Source organism: Bombina bombina, chromosome 2 (genome assembly GCF_027579735.1).
Source record: "Bombina bombina isolate aBomBom1 chromosome 2, aBomBom1.pri, whole genome shotgun sequence".
Classification (NCBI taxonomy): Eukaryota; Metazoa; Chordata; class Amphibia; order Anura; family Bombinatoridae; genus Bombina; species Bombina bombina.
The window spans coordinates 924,897,984-924,908,370 of NC_069500.1; positions in this window are offsets into that span (position 1 = coordinate 924,897,984).

Sequence of the window (10,387 nt, forward strand, 5' to 3'; positions counted from 1 at the left end):
TGGTTACTGCAATAACCTACTCACTGGTCTTCCTCTTTCATGACTCTCCCTCCTTCAATCCATCCTAAATGCTATAATACCTGGCTAATCCACCTTTTCCATCGCTCTGTATCTGCTGCACCTTTCTGCGGGTCCCTTCACTGGCTCCCCATTCACCGCAGAATTAAATTCTAAATTCTCAGCCTAACCTACAAAACCCTTACCAACGGCACTCTTGACTACCTATCCTTACTAAACAACAAATACACTCCAGCCCACTCACTAATATCCAACAATTATCTGCTCCTTGCAGCTTCGATTATTACCACTTCTTATGCTAAACTGAAGGAGTTCTCTCGTACAGCACCTACCCTTTGCCCTACCTACCCTACAGCACCTACCCTGGAACACTCTCCCTCGTGCAGTCAGACTTTCCTCTAATCTGCCTTCTTTTAAATGCTCAATTAAGACATTTTTCTTCAGGGAAACCTACAACCCTACTCAGTAACAAATAAATTTCACTTTCTTAACAATTGCCCTCAAGCCATTACCAACACTGCTCCCAACTACCTATCCTCACTAATCAACAAATATACTCTAGCCTGCCCACTAAGATCCAACAATGACCTGCTCCTTGCAGCCTTAATTATCACCACTTCTTATGCTAGACTGCAGGACTTCTCTCGTGCAGCCTCCCCCACCCAACTCAGTAACAAATAATTGCCACTTTCTTAATATTTGCCCTTCTAGAACTCTGTATTAACATCATTCTCACCCTTGCAGTCCTCACCTCCTGTTTATCACCCTCTTACCCTTTTAGATTGTAAGTTCCCACAGGAACAGGTCCCTCAAGCCATCCTGTATATGTTTGTCAAATATTGTCTTGTTTCTTTCAAGTTTTGTGTCATTGTTTTATTAAAACAAATTGTATCTATGGACAGCGCTGAGGAATATGTTGGCGCTTTATAAATAAAGTATAATAATAATAATAATTTTCATTCTTGCCATCCAAGACATATCCTTAGAGCACTGGTTTTCAAACCTGTTTTCAGGCCTCGCTAACAGGCCACATTTTGACTATATCTGAACTAGATCACAGGTGAAATAATCAGCTGATTAGTAAACATGGTCATTTTACTTGCTCTCATCCAAGGTAATCCTGAAAACCTGGCCTGTTGGGGAGGCCTGAGTTCAGATTTGAAAACCAGTACCTTAGAGGTTTCCTAAGGGTCAATATATTAGAGAAAGGATTTGCTCCACTTAGGAATATTTCAACATTTGGGCTGATGAAATTACTATTTATTTGAAAGAAAGGGGTTATGAGGCTGATGTATTGACTAAGACCTATCAGCAAGTTACTTATATCCATAGAGAGGATCTGCTAAAATATAAACCTGAAGCTAAACAACTAGGGGACAAACTTATTTTTGTCACTCAATTCAGTCTTGAATACAATAAAGTCTGCAATGAAATTTAAACTTGTGGTGGAAAGTGGTTGCAAATTTGTATCCAAGAAAGGGTAAAACCCTGGGTAACTTTTTTATTAATATCTCTTTTGCCACCAATCTTTACACCAACATGGCTAACAAGGAGGAAAGGATTCTTTAAATGTAGAATCTGTAAGATTTGCAATTATGTTGTTGAAGGTAGTGACTTTATCTCTATAGTCACATCCAGACAACATAATATTAAGTATTTTATTAACTGTAATACTACTAATGTTGTCTATTTATTAACCTGTCAAGGGTGCTCCTATTAATAGAAGTGAAAAATGGTGCCGCCGCCCCAGCAAAAGGGCGTGAGACATGGAGCCAATCCTAGCAGGGATCCTCAAAGCGGACAAACAAACACCGCCCTCAATAACGGCGTGTGTACTGAAAATGCACTGTTTGAATGGTGCAAGCCTGGACAAAGACGAGCAGGCTCAAGGTATAAAAAGTAGACGAAAAAGGCAGCACTCCAGTGATCCGTAATAAAACAAAGTTCTTTATTAATCCAAAGATAAAAGCAAATTCACACACAGTGATATCATGGTAGGAGGAGGCAGGGGCCTGACATGTTTCGTGCCGTGCGGCACTTAATCATAGGATAACCCAGCACTTACATAGCACACCTTTTAAAGCTAGCTGAAACCAATCAGCTCACTTAGAAAATCGTCTCCTAGGAAACATTAGGTGTGCATTGTAAATGAATTAAACACATATATGTAAAACAATAATTAAAACCAAGTTGTAAGATACAAAACAATTATTAAACTAATACATATATTGTATCAAATATTGCAAGTCAGCCTCAATAAAAATTTGGAGAATTTGAAAATAATGACTTTGTAACATTTTCTCGTGTACTTTTTCAGAAAGTATATTATATATGTATGTAAGTACACTTCACACAGAGTTACAAACATTATATAATTGAAACATAGTACACTTCAATTGTCTTCACATAATGATATAAATATTATCTAAATATATAAGTGTATACAGTTTTCAGGGGAAAGAGAAACGTATATATTCGTACAACTTCGTAAAATCAGAATTTCCATACATTTTTATAAGTTCCAATATTTAAACTTTAAATTTTAAATTACAATTTTTTTATCTTTTTAAATTCTATATTTAAATAACTTCAAAACATGGCCTATTCAATTTCAAAACACTTGCATATGGATAAGTTAAAGATGTGTATGAACCTAAGTTGAAAAACCATATATTAAATAGATACACATATTCACATCAACATGTCCAGTACCAATTAAATACCACATAAATATAGGACCAAAGTGTCATAATCCCCGTCTTATGACTTGAATAATGAAGAATTAACACGAGTGGAAGCATGCACTTACCACATGTTCTTTAACAATTATAGACATTTTAGTAAGAAGTAAGAACTTAAAAAGGGCATCTCTAAAGGAACAGATATTTAATTTGAAACTTGATTTGAAGAATTATACCACATGTTCTTTATGTGAAGACAATTGAAGTGTACTATGTTTCAATTATATAGTGTTTGTAACTCTGTGTGAAGTGTACTTACATACATATATAATATACTTTCTGAAAAAGTACACGAGAAAATGTTACAAAGTCACTATTTTCAAATTCTCCAAATTTTTATTGAGGCTGACTTGCAGTATTTGATACAATATATGTATTAGTTTAATAATTGTTTTGTATCTTACAACTTGGTTTTAATTATTGTTCTACATATATGTGTTTAATTCATTTACAATGCACACCTAATGTTTCCTAGGAGACGATTTTCTAAGTGAGCTGATTGGTTTCAGCTAGCTTTAAAAGGTGTGCTATGTAAGTGCTGCGTTATCCTATGATCAAGTGCCGCACAGCACGAAACATGTCAGACCCCTGCCTCCTCCTACCATGATATCATTATCACTGTGTGTGAATTTGCTTTTATCTTTGGATTAATAAAGAACTTTGTTTTATTACCGATCACTGGAGTGCTGCCTTTTTCGTCTACTTTTGCTCCTATTAATATGTTAGTAAAACTAAAAGAATGTTATGAGATAGATTTCTTGAACATGTTAGATCTATTGATGACCCCAATTCTGATACTCCCATTGCGAAGCATTTTCGAGCGCAGCATGTTTAAATGTTAGCTTACTTAAACTTCAGGGAATTGATCATGTGCCAGTTTTTAAACGTCGAGGGGACAGAGAAGGTATCGATCGTATTACAAGTTGAAGGTAAACGCGATCGCTTGAGCACAATTGAGGTTAATGCTCGTTGGGAAAGCGCGCCCTTAGAGCTCTGGTTAACTGTTTCACAAAACAAAAAAGCGTCACAAAGCACATCAAAAATACATTAAAAAGTACAGTTACACTCATAAAAATACTATCTAATACAATTTCTTAAAAAAATTGTACAAAAAAGTTATAAGGGCTCAAAGATATGAAGTCTCAGGTATTAGACAAAAAAGGCAGGCTAAGGGTTTTAACACAGAGATACATACATATGCATGTCTAAATATTAATATGTATCTGTGTGTGTGTATATATATATGTGCACATATGTATTTATATGTGTATATATGTATTTAGGGACATATATGCACATATAAACACATAAATACATATTTTGAATATGAAGAGAGAATCACTCTACCAGGAACGAACAACAGCTCATCAGCTAGTTCTATGGCGATTTACCACCCGGAAGCAGCCTCTTTTAGACCAGTGTGCTTTTCACAGAGGAAAACTTAATAAGTCCACGTCTGGTCTCCCCAATCATCCATATGGAGACTTCCCCAGGGTCATAGAGAGAGCGCTTCTCTCTTTGTATGCAAATTAATATGACCCTGGGAAAGTCTCACTGACGAGGCCCATAGGAGGCCGAAACGATTGTCTGGGGTTGTCATGTTACTTGTTCAGAGGAGAATTGCCTGGTATTTCAGGGCTGAATTGGCCTTTCTTGGCGGGATCAGACTGATATACTACAGGAAAGTTTTCCTCTGTGAAAAGCACACTGGTCTAAAAGAGTCCTGGGTGGTAAATCACTATAGAACTAGCTGATGAGCTGTTGTTCATTCCTGGTAGATCACTTCTCTCTTCATATGCAAATTAATATGACCCTGGGGAAGTCTCCCTATGGGTGATGGGGAAACCAGACGTGGACTCCTTGCCCAGTGTGCTTAGAGGAATGTGGCTGCACCTCACTGATGAGGCCCATAGGAGGCCGAAATGATTGTCTGGGGTTGTCATGTTCCTTGTTCTGAGGAGAATTGCCTGGTATTTCAGGGCTGGACTGACCTTTCTTGGCGGGATCAGACTGATATGCTTCAGGAAAGTTTTCCTCTGTGAAAAGCACACTGGTCTAAAAGAGGCTGCTCCTGGGTGGTAAATCGCCATAGAACTAGCTGATGAGCTGTTGTTCATTCCTGGTAGAGCACTTCTCTCTTCGTATACACATAAATACATAGGTACACATATATACCATATATATAAGTGCCATTTGCAGTTAAGTAGATGAAAACATTGAAAAACATATTTATGCAATATTCATATTTAATAAAGTGTTATACTGTGAATGTACTGTAAATATCTAACATTCCAATGTTCTGCGCATAGCAGAATTTGTTCTATGTATTTATATTTGTAATAAGAGTGCTACCCGACGCACGCAAAAAGCTTACTTCTAGCTGAGTTGGCGAGCTTGTAATCTGGCCCACAGTCAGATGTAGATCTATTTATTTAGACATTATGCTGTACACACATACATATTTGTTTTTTCTTGTTGAGCTGTTAAACATTATTACCAGTAACAGGTTTACCTATCATATCCTATTTGCTTCTGAAGTTTTTGGTTACATGATTATAATAATACAGCTGGGGTTATTTCTTCTATATTTATTTTAATGCATTGTTCCTTTAAGGCTAATTGTATAAAGTGTGAGAGAGACCAGGCTCCATAGGGAAGTGATCAAGAGCGCATGCGCACACAATGCGTCTGCCTCAGAGCCTCAGTCTCCACAGCAGTCTCCACAGCTGTATTTTAATTGCTGTTTTCATCTGGAGCCATATACCACTTGTTGGCTTTGCATTGTTTGTATCTTTGGTGCAGTGGTGCTCTGAACTGTCGGGATAGTTTCTGAGCAGGGTTTCTGGCTAACAGGTCCTCTTCAGCTTATCGTCACTGAACAGTTATCTCGGAAACCTTGATGCTTGCATCCTGAATGTATTTAGTCAAGCCTCTGACAGGCAGTTTCCTATTTTAAAATCTTCTGTCAGTTCTTGGTGTAGTAAAACGATGTTGACAACAAGTGCCTACTGCCCTTCTGTTTTGGGTTCAAATCATTCCCACAATCCATTTTTATCTTAATATTCTTTACAGACCAATGTGATTCACCTACAATTTCAGCAATCCAGTTTTTTTGCGTTAAACAGGCTGAAAATTGGATCAACTTTCTTTAACGATAAGTCACTTTGTTTACCCATCTGTAAAAATATATACATTTGTTAATTTACCAAATATTTTAGTAATAATACATCAAATTGCATGCAAATATGTATTGCAGGTGTTGCCAATATAACATTGAATAAGAAATAATTACAAAACTAAATAATCAATCAACACTATTAAGAGTATATATTAAATTAATCTCAAAATTACGATTTTTGACCAATGGGTCTACTAATTTGGCAAGGTACTGCAGAATCTATGACAATGTATTAGTATATTCCTCCCATAGAAACATAAAGGAATAGTAATCTGATATTTTATTCAGATGAAAGTACAGTATTAATATCTTTCTAATTATAGTGTATAGGTTAATCTCATATGCCATTCTACCATATCAGGAGTAAGTTTTTCCCCCCACAATATTTCAGAATGAGGGCTTTTACACTATTTATTTTCCAAAACATGTTTATTTAAATAACAAAAATACTTTAAATATATACAGTATTATAGTATTTAACAGTATAATACATACAATATATGTACACATGCAATAAACTCACATCCCCCAGCTCCTATAGGTTTATTATTAAAGTGAAGGTAAACTTTGATGAATGAAAAGCCTGTTTTTTAAAAATACTATTAAAAACAGGGGCACTTTCATTCATCAAAGTTTAGAAAACAGCCATTTTGTTTAAAAACGTACCTTTCTTCTCTTCACAGCCGGAGCAGCTTCCCCCCGCACGGAGATCCTCTCTTCACACGTCAGCAATGACAAATCTAGCTTCCTCCATACACTGGCTTCCCCCAAGGGGAATCAATGCCTGAGGCCATGCCGGGATTGGAGGAAGCCAGATTAGTCATTGCTGATGTGTGAAGAGAGGATTTCCGTGCGGGGGAAGCTTCTCTGGCTGTGAAGAGAAGAAAGGTATGTTTTTAAACAAAATGGCTGCTTTGTAAACTTTGATATTTTTTAATAAACCAGGCTTTCATTAATCAAAGTTTACCTTCACTTTAAAGGGACAGTCAACACCAGAATTTTTGTTGTTTTAAAAAAAAAAAAAAGATAATCCCTTTATTACCCATTCCCCAGTTTTGCACAACCAACACAGTTATATTAATATACTTTTTACCTCTGTTATTATCTTGTATCTAAGCTTCTGCTGACTGCCCCCTTATTTCAGTTCTTTTGACAAACATGCAGTTTAGCCAATCAGTGCTCACTCCTAGTTCACTTTAGGTGCATGAACTCAATGTTATCTATATGAAACATGTGAACTAATGCCCTCTAGCGGTCAAAATGTATTCAGATTAGAGGCAAGTCTTCAAGGTCTAAGAAATTAGCATATGAACCTCCTAGTTTTAGCTTTCAACTAAGAATACCAACGGCTAGATTTAGAGTTGGGCTGTAGCCGTCAAAACCAGCGTTAGAGGCTCCTAACGCTGGTTTTTACCGCCCTCTGGTATTTGGAGTCAGTCAGGAAAGGGTCTAACGCTCACTTTCCAGCCGCGACTTTTCCATACCGCAGATCCCCCTACGCCATTTGCGTATCCTATCTTTTCAATGGGATCTTTCTAACGCCGGTATTTAGAGTCGTGGCTGAAGTGAGCGTTAGAAATCTAATGACAAAACTCCAGCCGCAGAAAAAAAACAGGAGTTAAGAGCTTTTTGGGCTAACGCCGGTTCATAAAGCTCTTAACTACTGTGCTCTACAGTACACTAACACCCATAAACTACCTATGTACCCCTAAACCGAGGTCCCCCCACATCGCCGCCACTCGATTAAAATTTTTAACCCCTAATCTGCCGCTCCGTATACCGCCACCATCTACGTTATCCCTATGAACCCCTAATCTGCTGCCCCTAACACCGCCGACCCCTATATTTATTAACCCCTAATCTGCCCCCCCCAACGTCGCCGCCACCTACCTACAATTATTAACCCCTAATCTGCCGACCGCACCTCACCGCTACTATAATAAAGTTATTAACCCCTAATCCGCCTCACTCCCGCCTCACTAACCCTATAAGAAATAGTATTAACCCCTAATCTGCCCTCCCTAACATCGCCGACACCTAACTTCAATTATTAACCCCTAATCTGCTGACCGGATCTCGCCGCTACTATAATAAATGGATTAATCCCTAAAGCTAAGTCTAACCCCAACACTAACACCCCCCTAAGTTATATATAATTTAAATCTAACGAAAAAAATTAACTCTTATTAAATAAATTATTCCTATTTAAAGCTAAATACTTACCTGTAAAATAAACCCTAATATAGCTACAATATAACGAATAATTATATTGTAGCTATTTTAGGATTAATATTTATTTTACAGGCAACTTTGTATTTATTTTAACCAGGTACAATAGCTATTAAATAGTTAAGAACTATTTAATAGCTAAAATAGTTAAAATAATTACAAAATTACCTGTAAAATAAATCCTAACCTAAGTTACAATTAAACCTAACACTAAACTATCAATAAAATAATTAAATACAATACCTACAAATAACTACAATTAAATAAACTAACTAAAGTACAAAAAATAAAAAAGAACCAAGTTACAAAAAATAAAAAAATATTTACAAACATTAGAAAAATATTACAACAATTTTAAACTAATTACACCTACTCTAAGCCCCCTAATAAAATAACAAAGAGCCCCAAAATAAAAAAATGCCCTACCCTATTCTAAATTAAAAAAAGTTCAAAGCTCTTTTACCTTACCAGCCCTGAAAAGGGCCATTTGCGGGGCATGCCCCAAATAATTCAGCCTTTTGCCTGTAAAAAAAGAAATACAATCCCCCCCCAACATTACAACCCACCACCCACATACCCCTAATCTAACCCAAACCCCCCTTAAATAAACCTAACACTAAGCCCCTGAAGATCTTCCTACCTTATCTTCACCATACCAGGTTCACCGATCCGTCCTCCGAAGTCTTCATCCAAGCCCAAGTGGGGGCTGGCGATCCATAATCCGGCTGAAGTCTTCTATCAAGCGGCGGCTGAAGAGGTCCAGAAGAGGCTCCAAAGTCTTCATCCTATCCGTAAAGAAGAGTAGATCCGGACCGGCAACCATCTTGATCCAAGCGGCATCTTCTATCTTCATCCGATGACGAACGGCTCCATCTTGAAGACCTCCGACGCGGATCCGTCCTCTTCTTCCGACGTCCAACTGAAGAATGAAGGTTCCTTTAAGGGACGTCATCCAAGATGGCGTCCCTCGAATTCCGATTGGCTGATAGGATTCTATCAGCCAATCAGAATTAAGGTAGGAAAATTCTGATTGGCCGATGGAATCAGCCAATCAGATTCAAGTTCAATCCGATTGGCTGATTGGATCAGCCAATCAGATTGAGCTCGCATTCTATTGGCTGTTCCGATCAGCCAATAGAATGCGAGCTCAATCTGATTGGCTGATCCAATCAGCCAATCGGATTGAACTTGAATCTGATTGGCTGATTCCATCAGCCAATCAGAATTGTCCTACCTTAATTCCGATTGGCTGATAGGATCCTATCAGCCAATCGGAATTCGAGGGACGCCATCTTGGATGACGTCCCTTAAAGGAACCTTCATTCTTCAGTTGGACGTCGGAAGAAGAGGACGGATCCGCGTCGGAGGTCTTCAAGATGGAGCCGTTCGTCATCGGATGAAGATAGAAGATGCCGCTTGGATCAAGATGGTTGCCGGTCCCGATCTACTCTTCTTCCCGGATAGGATGAAGACTTTAGAGCCTCTTCTGGACCTCTTCAGCCGCCGCTTGATAGAAGACTTCAGCTGGATTATGGATCGCCAGCCCCCGCTTGGGCTTGGATGAAGACTTCGGAGGACGGATCGGTGAACCTGGTATGGTGAAGATAAGGTAGGAAGATCTTCAGGGGCTTAGTGTTAGGTTTATTTAAGGGGGGTTTGGGTTAGATTAGGGGTATGTGGGTGGTGGGTTGTAATGTTGGGGGGGGGGATTGTATTTCTTTTTTTACAGGCAAAAGAGCTGAATTATTTGGGGCATGCCCCGCAAATGGCCCTTTTCAGGGCTGGTAAGGTAAAAGAGCTTTGAACTTTTTAAATTTAGAATAGGGTAGGGCATTTTTTATTTTGGGGGGCTTTGTTATTTTATTAGGGGGCTTAGAGTAGGTGTAATTAGTTTAAAATTGTTGTAATATTTTTCTGTTTGTAAATATTTTTTTATTTTTTGTAACTTAGTTCTTTTTTATTTTTTGTACTTTAGTTAGTTTATTTAATTTTAGTTATTTGTAGGTATTGTATTTAATTAATTTATTGATAGTGTAGTGTTAGGTTTAATTGTAACTTAGGTTAGGATTTATTTTACAGGTAATTTTGTAATTATTTTAACTATTTTAGCTATTAAATAGTTAATAACTATTTAATAGCTATTGTACCTGGTTAAAATAAATACAAAGTTGCCTGTAAAATAAATATTAATCCTAAAATAGCTACAATATAATTATTCGTT